The sequence below is a fragment of the Bactrocera tryoni genome, unplaced genomic scaffold (genome assembly GCF_016617805.1).
Source record: "Bactrocera tryoni isolate S06 unplaced genomic scaffold, CSIRO_BtryS06_freeze2 scaffold_7, whole genome shotgun sequence".
NCBI lineage: Eukaryota > Metazoa > Arthropoda > Insecta > Diptera > Tephritidae > Bactrocera > Bactrocera tryoni.
The window spans coordinates 3,074,116-3,087,705 of record NW_024396366.1 but is presented as its reverse complement, the minus strand read 5'-3'; the positions used below and the strand labels follow the sequence as shown (position 1 = coordinate 3,087,705).

General features: G+C 38.8%; 1 pseudogene; it reads left to right on the top strand.

Annotated features, from left to right (window-relative positions):
* Nucleotides 1–4,945: 4,945 nt before the first annotated feature.
* On the top strand, nt 4,946–5,768 carry LOC120781652 (annotated as a pseudogene).
* Nucleotides 5,769–13,590: the final 7,822 nt, after the last annotated feature.

Sequence of the window (13,590 nt, the reverse complement as noted above, 5' to 3'; positions counted from 1 at the left end):
CACCCTAAGAATTGGCTTGTATGTACTTGTTTTTGTGCAATTGAGAGCTCGTCGAAGAGATCAATATGCTTTGTACATAAGTATGCACGACCTATTAGTGCTAATGCATGTGGGCAAAGAATATGCTGTAATGTTTTTTTTTTGTTTTTCTTGCAATCCTGCTTGTTTTTGTTTGACAAAGAACAAGTGGTATTGCAGAAGAGATGCTAATATGGACTTTAAAAAGATGTGTATGTTTAAATGCACAGGTGTGTATGTACGTATGTTGGAATGTATGTTGTTCAAATTTACTATAATTTGATGTGTATTTCGTTAATCTGATTTTTAGTTTTGCATACGTTCTAATAAATGTATTTTGTAAAAGTCAATTTTACTTTGTCTTACCGTTTAGTTTTTTACGGAAAATTAAGATAACCCATTTTTGGAAAATTAATTAAAATTTAAAATTTTAATAATTTAGCATATGGTACCCAGTATAGGGTATAAAATTACAGGCAGATTCTATGCCGTATTTTCGCTCTGAGAAGAGAGTGTGAAGGCTAAATAAAGAATGTGCAGGTATTCTCCCGCATGCACTTTGTATGTTGTTTGTTGATTTGTAAGAAGTTAGGTTTATGTTTGTGATATACTTTGTTTATGTTGCTGATATGAACATGTACATATGTATATAGTATGAACACATATTAAAAATATGTGTATCGGAGAAATATATTTCCTTTGGGTAAATATGCGAATATGTATGTATGTGTGTCTTAATTTTTTTATATGTTACCTTTTATGTAATGATATTATTGTTTGCCTTCGCTTACGAATTTTAAGCAATCCTGCTTATTACTTGATAAAGTATAAGAGGTATTGCAGGATACAAGTGCTAGTAAATTCTCTAGTATTTTTTTATCAAGCGCATTTTTTATTACAAGTTTTATATCGGATAAAACTGTAATATTGGTCATACATATTTGCATATATTAAATTAAGATGAACATAATACGCTCACTTGGTACTCTGAATGGTATATTTGTAGGGTGTATGTCTGCGCAAATGTTGCCTGCTTTCTGCTTTCTGCGTTTTGTTCCCCGTTCTGTGTTCCAGCTGGCTACCTCCTTATGCTGTTGTTTGTTTTAATTGTTCGCGCCCGTTTGATGGTTTTTATGCTTTGTTGTTTAGGTGCTTTTTCATTTCGCGCCCGATTTATGTTTTATTTGGTTTTTGCTTTGATTTTCTTTGTAATTTGTTTTTGTGTTTGTCACTTCACCTTTTTTGTAATTTTTGTACTACATATAAATATATTTTAATTTGTTTTGTTCTGTTTACCGCACTTTTTTAAGTTTGTTTTTTGTTTTCTCATCACCACACTTTTTGTTATGTGTTATGTATCATTAGGTATACATATACTTATATGTGTATACATATGTGTTTTATTTTTTGTGTCACTGTACTGCTAAATTAATTTTTATGTCGCAGTTTTGGTTTTTTTTTTTGTTTTTGTTCCACTGCACTTTATTTTGTTTTTTATTTTTTTGACTTCTTTGTTGTAAATAAGTATACAAAATTTAATTTTCCTTTCGCATGTGTATATAGTATATATAAGTATATAGGTACTTTTTTCTGTTTGAGACACTTTTCGTTTTTAATCTTAGCACACTGTGCTCTGTTCTGCTTGGTTGCTTTTTTATTGTTTTATTATTATTTTTTTTATTTTTTTGCTTTTTGCTATCACGCACTTAAGTTTGTATTTTATGTCTTCTTTTTCTCAAAACGTTTTTGATTTTGTTTACGCTTTTCGTAACACAAAATTTTATTTGAATGTTTATTTTTTTGTTTAAAGATCAGCAGCAATGCACTATTTTTAACTATACGTGAACACTTTTTGAACTCACTGTATGTATTAACATATATTTGGTGTGTCAGAAACTGTTTACTTTTTATTACCGCACTCTTGCATATATATACGTGTGTGAGTATGTATGTTTTTTTTGTTTTTATTAACACTGTTTTTGTCACCACACTTTGTTTTGTTTTATTTTTTCTTTTTTAGATTTTTACATTAAAATCCAATAGTGCCTTTCTGTAAGGCTCGAAGGACCATGAATAACTGGATGCCCAATTCGTGGGAACATCCACTACTATTTAGATCGTTAATAAAGCACTTACACTCGAGTACCACTTATAAGTTAAAATGCGAATTATTTCAGATACATAGATTAAAGTTTATTTTAGTTTTATTAAATTGTGATCGTTACAATTAAGATGATTGTATAAAAAACGGCTCCGAGGGTAACGAAATGATTTGTCGATTCCTTCGTTCGGTTTATTAGATGAACACAGCGCCCGAGATCGGTGACGGAAAAAAAGCGTAAGTTGATATGAGCACAGGATCGTTGCGGTAACGCGGCACAGTGCCCAAGCGAAAGTCTTGTAGACGAATTTTGCTATGCGGATAGTGTGTGACGAAAAGTGTCAGCTTCCCCGTTGTCCATTCCTTTTGTTGGTTGGGTTGGTATAGGTATGGTGAGTTATTAGTTTTGCTTTGCAGTAGCATTCTGTGGTGAATTGCGCTGTTTTATTAGGATGCGCCAGTTTTACCGGGTAGAGGGGATGGATGCTTAACTCATTTAAACAACAACGGAGAAATTTTAATAAGCAACGAATCTACATTTCTAAACGGGACCTTCATCATTTTGTATACCAACGTAATCATTGCTATCAACGGGAAAAAGTTCTATAGCGAAGAAAGAACAGCAAGTAAACAACTACCAGCCATCATACAACCATCATCCGCACCACTCAAAATAGAAGAATTCCTCTCGCTGGAGATGCTGACAATACAAAGGAAGTAAGTCTATTAGAAGCAGCAAACAGAGTCAAATACGGAACCAGCATCACTCTAATCGTCATTTTAATAATCATCGCCTTAATTTTCGGGAAGAATCTTCTGATGAAACAAAAAGAAGATGAACCCAATAAACTGTCACAACCGGCAATAGAAGGACTCAACCAAATTTTCAATACACCTAAAGTTTCAAACGAGGACTTTACTCACATTTTCCACTTCAAATTAATTAAGGGAAAGGAGTACTAAACTTTTAAATTAATCCAATCATTTTACACTTTTAACAGTTTTTTACCGAAGAAATCTTTATTTTAAAAAGTAAATTTTACACTCGTAGTGACCATCATGCGTGTGCTAAAAATTACGACGAAATGGAGCGCTGCCATGTGATAATAAGGAAATTCGCTAAAATTCCTTTTTTCCCAAAAATTTCTCTATCCATTCATATGGATATGTTCTTTATTTAATTTAATAAACAAATAAGTAATATTATATAGTAATATTATATAATAATATTATATATATTATCACATAATATACAAAACAACGTATTATCAAAAATAAATGGAAAGCGCGGACAGATATAATAACCAAAATTTAACAATTTTATAACGAAAACTCAAATTTTGTTTCAATATCAGTGCAAGATAACCAAAAAATATAACCACTTTATAACGAAACTCAATATATTTTTTTTATTTTAACGTAGAAAGGAATACTATGCGGAAGTACTTCAGTCACCCCGGGTATTCGCTCGACCAGGGTTATTTCTTTAAAGCGCGGCCGAAGGCCGCCAACGCAGAAAGGAGTACTACGCGAAAGTACTTCAGTCGCACCGGGTATTCGCTCGACCAGGGGTATTTTTTTTAAAAGCGGCCGAAGGCCGCCAACGCAGAAAGGAGTACTATGCGGAAGTACTACAGTCACCCCGGGTATTCGCTCGACCAGGGTTATTTTTTTAAAGCGCGGCCGAAGGCCGCCATCGCAGAAAGGAGTACTACGCGAAAGTACTTCAGTCACATAAATCACATATTACACATATACATATGTAGAAAGCATTTTTTTATAGTTAATATAGAAAAAAGAATCACGCGAAAAAACAAACAAAAAAAATTGTTAAAAGTCCTACATATTTGCTGTTTAAGATGTGGCAAGGCTCCTCAGAATTGTAAACAATCTAACCTTTTCAACGGTGAATATATTAAAAAATAAAAGTTATTTTATATTATTTTTGGATACTTCTTCTCTGCAGAAGCTCCCCTATCCGCACATACCCTAAGCCAAAGTAATCGGAATCGTGCCATATACATACATACATGTGTAAATGTAAAAAATTTAAAATCTAAGTTGAAACGAATTGTTCGGTTACAATTATAATTGTGTCGACTTTAGAATACCGTCCCAAGATTTCGGGAATAAAATGGATATGATCGGATAGAGGAGGTTCTTCAGATCAATATTGCAATCCTTTAGTTGATGTTAAATAAATATAATGTAACAATAAGTTTAATATTAAAAAAAATTCATACGAATTAGTGAAGTGCTAGTGGACATAAAAATGCGAAATATAAGAGTAAAATTAGTTTTAAATCGAAAAAATACGTTCTTCAAATAATGGTATTTTTCAGATTTAAGCGCAAACATCTCGAATATTCCCGCGGGTGTAACTACATATATATAGTATATTATTGAACTGGAGAGCCTCCTCTATAACTAAAAATGTTCATTTGTTCGTCCAAGATAGCTGTTCGCACGCAGAATATCTAAATTTGTTTAAAATAAAAGCAACATTAATGTTTCATAATGAATAAAAGTGAACATAGTTCGAATATAAGTATGTACATATACGCATTTCTGCTCCGAAGCATGATCTTAAAAATTAAATTAAAATTAAAATATCATTAATCATCACCTTTTTATGATTTTTCATAGAATGAATTTCGATGACCTCGTGGAAGAAATGGATTCCGAAGTGGAATGCTCACAACCGTTGAGCCCCCATAGAGGTTGTATTGAACAAAACGATTTTTAAGTTTTTAATAATATTTTTTTACAGATAAAGTGTTTAAAAAAATATCTTACAATCTTGCGCTCCCCTAGTAGAACCATCACAAATTGTAGTACCGTCACCATCTTCTGGCGGCCATGCAGGTATAATGTATGAATATATAAATATACTTAATAGTATTTGCTTAATAAAAATACATTTACGTTTTCAAATATAATCCAGAGGCTGAATGCCATTGAGACCCGTCTCACTGCCATTGAAAAGTACCTGAAAGACAAAGTAAGTAACGCAGTATTACATTACCAAATTAAAACAGAAGTTAATTTTTATATTTTAATTTTCTATATGCCTGAAAAGGCTGAGCTGCAGGCACAGAGTGAATTATTGCGCGTCATAGCGGCAAAGACGCACCATTCAATTAGCCGCATCACCGGTGACTAGGAGGACGAGCATTACGTGGAGCTCGCTTCGAAACTGCCCATGTCATCGGAAGAGCACGTGCGCTACGTGGAAGACAACCTTTCACAAAAGGAAAGCACGGATGCTATGGTAAATATTTCGTTTTTAAATATTATGCGATTGTTATATAATTTACTGTATTTTTTTTACAGATGCGGCTAATATTGAAGTCAAAGGGCTTAAAAGGCAGTGTGGACGGCGTACTGCGTGGTATGTTTTCTGACGATCTAATGTACCACTACAATTTAGAGAGGCGCAAGGAAAAGGAATCCCTACTAAAGCTAAAGTGTGTAGGGTTAGTTTTTGGTAGGTTGTTTTACTGATACTATATTTGAATGCCTTAACTTATAACGTTTCATTTTAGATATATTTCCTGACAAGGATATAAACACCATCTGTAGGGAGCTCCGGAGATTTGTGGCCTTAAGCCACAATCGTTTTAAGCAAAAAAAGCATAAACTTAAGGCAAAATTAATATGTATAAGTTTTCTTATTATTACTCATACATATATATTAATTTTAAGTTGTAAATATTAGTTTAAAGTTGTATAAATTAGTTTTAAGTTGTAAGTTGAAGTTTCTAATTTTACTTTTACAAATATGAATTTTTAGAATTATAATTTTTATACTAAAATAAACTTAAATTGTAATATTTTTCTGCCGAATGTAGTAATACATAATAGGCAAATTATCAGTTTAAGTAAATAGTTAAGTAAATATTTTATTATTAAATAAAGCGAAATAATAAAAAAAAAACTGAATTTTATTTAAAAGAATTGAATTTGCTAGAGGTAAGAAATGGGTAACAGATAATCTTGTTACTGCTTATTCCTGCTAACACGTTTATATGTTATAGGTAACAAACTGATAACGAAAATAATAACACTAACAAATATTCGAGTAACAAATACTTTTTGTTATCCATAACACATAGGTGATCTATGCGCTAACAAAAGAATTTGTTACCCGAGAAATTATGCGAACATGAGTCCCGTCGATGCAACCAATTACTCCCGGGAAATCACTTTTTGAATAAAATGAAACTTATGAAGCGTTTTGCTCTGCCTCAGTCATTTGAATTTTAATCAATTGGGCACAAATACGTTGTTCAATTATATATAGAACCTCTTTAATTACTAAAGATATCGTAGGTTGCGCCAAGCCAATGTTAAAATCATTTCCACTGCATTTTTGATAACCACCGTCAGTACGGAAACGCAGAGTTGCGCATAATTTTAATATAAGCAGAGTTGCGCATAATTTTAATATAAGAGGTATGGCGCCTCGCACACGTTTGTGGAAATATTCCTTCATCTCATTCAGTAAAAAAAAAATGCTTCTTAATTAATCGAAAATAATTTATGAATCTGCAACAAATATTATTAAAAAGCCTCTCAATTGTGAAAAAACTATGGCTTACTTTGCATTTGGAAGCTCCAATGGATCACATCAATTTTGTCCTCAATATTTTCGTCATTGTAATATAAATCAAAACTTATATCCATTTTTTATTTATTGTTTATTATATACGTTTATTCACTTTTTCGCGAGCGACAACTGAATTCAATTGTTTAAATATGTCGTTTACAAAATTTTAGCTCTTTCCCTATCTGTCAAATTTCCTTTTCTTAGGTTGGCAACGCCAATCATACTTCGACTGAACTTAGTTGAAGTCCGCAATACCGAAAAAGAGTTTGGTTGATCTGAAGTTGAAATACCTTAACTTCAATTCGACCAAGTCGGGTTAAAAACCGCAATAGGGGCATTAGTGTTTTTCCGATTTAACTACGAAGGAAAATGTCATAAAATACGCAAATTTTTTAGGGGCTCTCACACCGGATAAGTTAGATAGATATCTCTGATTACCATTATAATTTTTTACCGAATGATGAGTATGCAACTTTAGAATAATCTTGCAGGAGAAACTCAAAATCGTAAAAAATATATGATAATTTCGCAAAAAAGGGACGACACGTTGGAGGTAAGTTGGTTGATAGCATTAACCATAAAGTTAAAAAAATTTCTCGATTTCAAATATTCACCAAATACGAGAGTCCTTAGCTTACAAACGTATATTCTTCTTTCCCTATGGCCATTTACGAACCATATAGGATGAAAAGATCAGATTGTCAGACTTGTAGACTATATCTCCTCCTTGGATAAAAATAAAAAAAATTTGTTAATGACTCAATTCAACTACAACTTCTATAATTTTTGAGTACAATGAAATTTTGAAGAGTTTTGCTCCTCTAAAGTCAATGGTGTTTTATCTAATGCGCATATATGTATATGGTGTTCATAATACCGATCTAAAATCTATCTATCTAAAAGCAGCGTTGGATTTCCAGGTTGACATTGTAGGTGGTGTTTATGCTGGTTGCCAAATATACGAAATTATCTACAACTTCAAAGTTTTGACTGTCAACAGTGACGTGAGAGCCAAGTCGCGAGTGCGACGACTGTTTGTTTGATGACAGGAGATATTTCGTCTTGCCCTCGTTCACTACCAGACCCATTTGCTGTCCTTGTCCAGCCTGGAGAAAGCAGAACTAACGGCGCGGGTTTTGAGGCCGAAAATATCAATATCATCGGCATACGCCAGCAGCCGTACATTCTTATAAAAGATTGTACCTGCTCGATTAAGTTCTGCAGCTCTTATTATTTTCTCCAGCAGCAGATTGAAGAAGTCGCATGATAGGGACTCGCCTTGTCTGAAAGCTCGATTGGTATCGAACGGCTCGAAGAGGTCCTTCCCGATCCTGACGGAGCTTTTGGTGTTGCACAACGTCAGTTTACACAGCCGTATTAGTTTTGCGGGGATACCAAATTCAGACATCGCGGCACAGAGGCAGCTCCTTTTCGTGCTGTCGAAAGCAGCTTTGAAATCGACGAAGAGGTGGTGTGTGTCGATTCTCCTTTCACGGGTCTTTTCCAAGATTTGGCGCTTGGTGAATATCTGGTCGGTTGTTGATCTGCCAGGTCTAAAGCCACACTGATAAGGCCCAATCAGTTTGTTGACGGTGGGCTTTACTCTTTCACACAATACGCTCGATAGAACCTTATACGCGAAGTTGAGGAGGCTTATCTCACGGTAAATTCCAATCGTTGGGCATGCTTTCGTCCGACCATATTCTACAAAGAAGCTGATGCATGCTGCTTATCAGTTCTTCGACGCCGTGTTTGAATAACTTGACCAGCAATCCATCGACCCCGCCGCTTTGTTGTTCTTCAGGTGGGTAATTGCTATTCGAACTTCTTCATGGTCGGGCAATGGAAAGTCTGCTCCATCGTCATCGATTGGGGAATCGGGTTCTCCTTCCCCTCGCGTTGTACGTTCACTGCCATTCAGCAGGCTGGAGAAGTGTTTCCTCCATAATTTAAGTATGCTCTGGGCATCGGTGACTAGAACACCATTGGGGGTTCTACAAGAGTATGCTCCGGTCTTGAAACCTTCTGTAAGCCGCCGCATTTTTTCGTAGAATTTTCGAGCATTTCCCCTGTCGGCCAGCTTATCAAGCTCTTCGTATTCACGCATTTCAGCTTCTTTCTTTTTCTGTCTGCAAAAGCGTCTCGCCTCCCTCTTCAACTCTCGGTATCTATCCCATTCCGCACGTGTTGTGGTCGATCGTAACGTTGCGAGGTAGGCAGCCTGTTTTCTCTCCGCTGCGACACGGCACTCCTCGTCGTACCAGCTATTCTTTTGCATTTTATGAAGACCAATGGTTTGGTTGCAGCTGTACGTAAGGAATTTGAAATGCCGTCCCACAGTTCCCTTATACCGAGTAGTTGACGAGTGCTCTCAGAGAGCAGGAGTGCAGGAGTGCAAGCCGAGTAGAAAATCGTTCGGCTGTCTGTTGTGATTGCAGCTTGTCGACGTCGAACCTTCCTTGTGTTTGTTGACGTGCGCTTTTTGCTGCACAGAGGCGGGTGCGAATCTTGGCTGCAACAAGATAGTGGTCTGAGTCGATGTTAGAACCTCGGAGCGTACGCACGTCTAGAACACTGGAGACGTGTCTTCCGTTTATCACAACATGATCGATCTGGTTGTTGGCTTTTCGATCCGGAGACAGCCGGTTAGCTTGATGTATTTTTTTGTGCTGGAATCTAGTACCACAGATAACCATATTTCGGGTGCCGGCGAAGTCGATCAGCCTCAACCCATTTGGGGATATTTCGTCGTGGAGGCTGAATTTACCGACCGTAGTGCCAAAAATACCTTCTTTGCCCACCCTGGCGTTAAAGTCGTCAAGCACAATTTGGACATCGTGCAGGGGAAGCTCTCATAGGCGCGCTCCAAGCACTCATAGAAGTCATCTTTGGTCACATCGTCCTTCTCTTCCGTTGTGGCGTGGGCGCAAATCAGCGATATGTTGAAGAACCTCGCTTTGATGCGGGTTGTGGCTAGACGTTCATTCACCGGAATGAATGATAGTACTCGGCGACAGAGTCTCTCTCCCACCACGAATCCCACACCAAACTTGCGCTCCTTAACATGGCCACTGCAGTAAATTCCACAAAGACCTACTCGTCTCTGTCCTTGTCCCGTCCATCGCATTTCTTGGACGGTGGTGATGTGAGCCTATCTTTTCAGGAGGACATCAACCAGCTGGGCACAGCGGCACCTTCCCAATTAAGGGACCGGACTTTCCAGGTGCATGCCCTAGTATCGTAGTCCTTATTTCGTTTGCCATGGTCGTCATGAAAAGGGAGGTTTCTCATCCGAGGCTGTTGGTAATTTTTCATTGGTAATGTTTTTTACGTGGCGGGTCCCAAACCCAGCGCATAACCCTATGTAGGGGATGTTTCGCCTTCTCACTTTAGCTCGCCTTCGAACGGATGTTCTACCAGAGGGTACCTGGTCAAAAACCGGAAGTCGTGAGCTGCTTGAGTCATGTGTAAAAGAATCGTTTCTAGCCACTCCCAAGTGAATGACGATCAGAGAACTTTCCTCACTTGCGTGAACTTCTACACACGACTCCATCCTCCAAGCAGGTTATGTAACAACTAAAAATATCGGAGGTTACTTCAGTCCGACAGCAAGGAAATGTAGAGTTCATCTTATTTAGTAAAAAAAAAAAACAAAATGATTCCTTATTTGAATGGAAATAACTATGAACATTATTTAAAAGTCATTTACTTGTCAATATAACTTCGGCTTACTTGGCGATAGGAAGTTCGAATGGATTTGAGTGACCGCGAAGGATTTTTGTCACCGTAATATAAATCAAAATTAATTTCATATTATTCACCTTTTTGTGAGCCATATCTAAATTAAATCGTTTTAATTTTTCGTTTAAGAATTTTTAATTATCTGTCAAATTATTTAATTTTTTTAATTACCTGTCAAATCTTCGTATTTTATGTTCACAACACCAATCAAACTTAAACTGAAAATAGTTGAAAATCGTAATATAAAAAATAATAAAAAGTGAGGTTTGTTGAAGAATACTGGGTGTTTTTGTATAACCCATAACTGTTATGGAAGCCGGTACCATAACTTTAACCGTTCCGATGTGCCCAATACGCCTTTGCGACTTAACATTTTCTTATTTCCTTTAGATCCTAGTTTTCTGTTGATGTTATTTTTATTAAACTGACATCGACAACGTTTTTTTTAAACTACAATTTTACAGTGGCCTGCAATATAAGTGCTTTTTTCGTAGGTGAAGCATTTAAGGAGGAGGATGGAGTCATGTGTAGAAGTTCACGCAAGTGAGGAAAGTTCTCTGATCGCCATTCACTTGGGAGTGGCCAGAAACGATTCTTTTACACATGGCTCAAGCAGCTCACTACTTCCGGTCTTTGACCAAGTATCCTCTGGGTAGCCTAAGAACATCCGTTCGAAGGCGAGCTAAAGTGAGAAGGCGAAACATTCCCTACAAGGGTTGTGCGCTGGGTTTGGGACCCGCCACGTAAAAAACACCCCAGTGAAGAGCTACAACCAGCCTCGGATGAGAGACCCCCTTTGATGACGACCATGGCAAACGAAATAAGGACTACGAATTGAGGGCATGCACCTGGAATGTCCGGTCCCTTAATTGGGAAGGTGCCGCTGCCCAGCTGGTTGATGTCCTCGTAAAGACAAAGGCTGACATCACCGCCGTCCAAGAAATGCGATGGACGGGACAAGGACAGAGACAGTAGGTCCTTGTGACATTTACTACAGTGGCCATATAAAGGAGCGCAAGTTTGGTGTAGGATTCGTGGTGGGAGAGAGACTCCGTCGCCGAGTACTATCATTCACTGCGGTGAATGAACGTCTAGCCACAATCCGCATCAAAGCGAGGTTCTTCAACATATCGCTGATTTGCGCCCACGCCCCGACGGAAGAGAAGGACGATGTGACCAAAGATGCCTTCTATGAGTGCTTGGAGCGCGCTTATGAGAGCTGCCCCCGCCACGATGTCAAAATCGTGCTTGGCGACTCTAACGCCAGGGTGGGCAAAGAAGGTATTTTGGCACTACGGTCGGTAAATTCAGCCTCCACGACGAAACATCCCCAAATGGGTTGAGGCTGATTGACTTCGCCGGGGCCCGAAAAATATGGTTATCTGTGGTACTAGATTCCAGCATAAGAAGATTCATCAAGCTACCTGGCTGTCTCCGGATCGAAAAACTACCAACCAGATCGATCATGTTGTGATAGACGGAAGACACGTCTCCAGTGTTTTAGATGTGCGTGCGCTCCGAGGTCCTAACATCGACTCGGACCACTATCTTGTTGCAGCTAAGATTCGCACCCGCCTCTGTGCAGCAAAAACGCGCGCCACCAAACACAAGGAAGGTTCGACGTCGAGAAGCTGCAATCACAACAGACAGCCGAACGATTTTCTACTCGGCTTGCACTCCTGCTCTCTGAGAGCACTCGTCAACAACTCGGTATAAGGGAACTGTGGGACGGCATTTCAAACTCCTTACGTATAGCTGCAACCGAAACCATTGGTTTTCGGAAAGTGCAAAAGAACAGCTGGTACGACGAGGAGTGCCGTGTCGCAGCGGAGAGAAAACAGGCTGCCTACCTCGCAACGTTACGATCGACCACTACACGTGCGGGATGGGATAGATACCGAGAGTTGAAGAGGGAAGCGAGACGCATTTGTAGACAGAAGAAGAAAGAGGCTGAAATGCGTGACTACGAAGAGCTTGATAAGCTGGCCGATAGGGGTAATGCTCGAAAATTCTACGAAAAATGCGGCGGCTTACGGAAGGTTTCAAGACCGGGCGTATTCCTGTAGAACCCCCAAAGGTGATCTAGTCACTGATGCCCAGAGCATACTTAAATTATGGAGGAACACTTCTCCAGCCTGCTGAATGGCAGTGAACGCACAACACCAGGAGAAGGAGAACCCGATTCCCCAATCGATGACGATGGAGCAGACGTTCCATTACCCGACCATGAAGAAGTTCGAATAGCAATTGCCCGCCTGAAGAACAACAAAGCGGCAGGGGCCGACGGATTGCCGGCCGAGCTATTCAAACACGGCGGCGAAGAACTGATAAGGTGCATGCATCAGCTTCTTTGTAAAATATGGTCGGACGAAAGCATGCCCAACGATTGGAATTTAAGTGTGCTATGCCCAATCCATAAAAAGGAGACCCCACAATCTGCGCCAACTACCGTGGGATTAGCCTCCTCAACATCGCATATAAGGTTCTATCGAGCGTATTGTGTGAAAGATTAAAGCCCACCGTCAACAAACTGATTGGACCTTATCAGTGTGGCTTCAGACCTGGCAAATCAACAACCGACCAGATATTCACCATGCGCCAAATCTTGGAAAAGACCCGTGAAAAGAGAATCGACGCACACCACCTCTTCGTCGATTTCAAAGCTGCTTTCGACAGCACGAAAAGGAGCTGCCTTTATGCCGCGATGTCTGAATTTGGTATCCCGCAAAACTAATACGGCTGTGTAAACTGACGTTGAGTAACACCAAAAGCTCCGTCAGGATCGGGAAGGACCTCTCCGAGCCGTTCGATACCAAACGAGGTTTCAGACAAGGCGATTCCCTATCGTGCGACTTTTTCAACCTGCTTTTGGAGAAAATAGTTCGAGCCGCAGAACTAAATAGAGAAGGTACCATCTTCTATAAGAGTGTACAGCTGTTGGCGTATGCCGATGATATTGATATCATCGGCCACAACACCCGCGCCGTTAGTTCTGCTTTCTCCAGGCTGGACAAGGAAGCACAGAAAATGGGTCTGGTAGTGAACGAGGGCAAGACGAAGTATCTCCTGTCATCAAACAAACAGTCGTCGCATTCGCGACTTGGCACTCACGTCACTGTTG